This window comes from Haliaeetus leucocephalus, unplaced genomic scaffold (genome assembly GCF_000737465.1).
Source record: "Haliaeetus leucocephalus isolate CR32 unplaced genomic scaffold, Haliaeetus_leucocephalus-4.0 Scaffold450, whole genome shotgun sequence".
NCBI lineage: Eukaryota > Metazoa > Chordata > Aves > Accipitriformes > Accipitridae > Haliaeetus > Haliaeetus leucocephalus.
Window position 1 is genome coordinate 8,970,263 of NW_010972886.1, and position 2,066 is coordinate 8,972,328.

The following is a 2,066-nucleotide window of genomic DNA, read 5'->3' on the forward strand; positions in this document are numbered from 1 at the left end:
CCCTTCCTCTCCTGTTCTCTGATCCCTTACAAACGTTAAATATATCCTGAAAACTAGCTTTTTCTTTTTTTTTTAATTTTTTGTTTCATATCTCAATTAATAGATTATAGGTGTCCACCCCTTGTTGCATTCCCCCACTACACTGCAGCTCATAGCAGCTTTCCTACCTTTTGGTGAGTAACTCCCAAACTTTGGGACCAAACATAGAAGATCTTTGTGCAGATCAAAGACTGGTTTTCTTCTTTCTTCTAACCAAGCTGTTAAGGAAAAAATCCAGAGGAAACACAAATTTTGTTAAAGTAATCCCTTTGGGGCTGAAAAAAATGTAGTGTCTGTTCCAGCATAAATACATCTGAAAGAGGCTTGCCTGTGACAACATCAAGAAATCAAGAAGTCAGTTCCCTTCATGAAAACACGCATGCTCCTTTGCTAGCATGCCATGTCCTGCTCATGTTTGTTTAATGGGTCAGTCCAAACAAGTTAAGTCATATCCCTCTTCCAGCAAAAGTGAACAGGGGAAGAAAAAATCTGAACACACATCATGTGGGAACTGACGGCAGGCAAGTCTGAGTGTTGATTTGAAAGGGGAAGAGAAGAGTTGAGTTTATAACCCCGTGTAGTTCAGTGATCTCTGGGTGTTGGGACAGCTGCATACCTGTTCCTGCTAGGAGTTTGGTCCTACTATAAACGTCCTTCTGGCAGCAGCTTACATTTAGTAATTCTTGGTGGTGCTGGGCCTGGGTAATGCTTACTGACAGATGGTAACCTTTGCTTGAGGCTGAGCCAAATGCTTCTGGATTCTGACTCTACCTTTCTTCCTTTACAACATACTTCCTGAATTTGCACCCCAAACCTGAACAAAGTCCGACAAACTCATTGCAAAGATCCTGTTGACTTATCTTGGCTTTTTGGACAGCAAATAATTGCAAAATTATGGCTGTGCATATGCCAAGATTTGCCTGGACTTGTGACGCTTTCCCTTGGCTACTTTAGCAAGATGATTGCATATGGTCAGTCTCCACACTTTTAATTCAGCAATATATATTTACACTTAGCTTTGATATAAAGTAATGCTAAGTCTCCCTTTTTCTTTCTCCTCTCTTGCTTCAGAGGAAGCTATCTTGGAAAGATATCCAGTTGCTGATGTGTATGTTCATGACACTAGGAAGTGGCAGCTCCAATTTCATAGCAGCAGCAGCCTTCATTTGCAAAGCATCCTTCCTGGTGAAGGGACACAATGAGTTTTGCAAAAAGATGCTCAGAATGAGATGTGGCTACCTCTGAGGGAAAACACAGTGAGTGCGTCATTACTGGCTGTTTAACCGTGTGCAGCAGAGCTATGCAAACAATCAAAGTAGGAAAGCATTAGTCAGCCCACTGAGAAACTGCAGGTGGAGTTTCTTTTTAACCAGTTTATTTATAACCGTGTCCACAAAATTTGGTCATTCCTTGGCTTGTCTTCAAAATGGAAGGAGACAAACACAATTCTCTAGGGACATCCTTTGCCCTGTATTTATTATTTCATTTTTAGCAGATCAAGACCCACTGAAGCTTTGCGTTTCCTCCCATTAGAATCATCCCAACTCCTTTCAACTCAGGAAGCCAAAAGCGCACTTTGTAGCTGACAATGAAAGTCAACAAATAAGAGTTGTTTTGAAAAATGTTAGAGGTTTGAAAAAATGGTTCTCAACAAAAACTTTTTTCTTTTTTTAAACAAGTGTAAGTATTTCTTTGGAAAATCTGAATGCACCAGAACCCCAAATACTTTGATTTTGAAGCAGTTATATGGATGTCTCAAGGAAGCTGAAAATCATGACTGTTCCCTGTGGGCTGGGTTCTGTAGTTGCATTTTATCCTCCATCAGACATTTGGCCCCCCTGGTGCTCTTCTTCACCATGACACATGCAGCTGGGATCAGGACATGAGAGCAGGCAGCATTCAAATGACAATTCCTGTGAACCATCACAGCAACCACAGGTTAAAGTACTCACCTGGGCAAGTCCAAAGGCTGGGCTTCCTTGCAGGCAGCACCTTGCCATTGCTGTATTGATCTTTCTTCCCTGTGG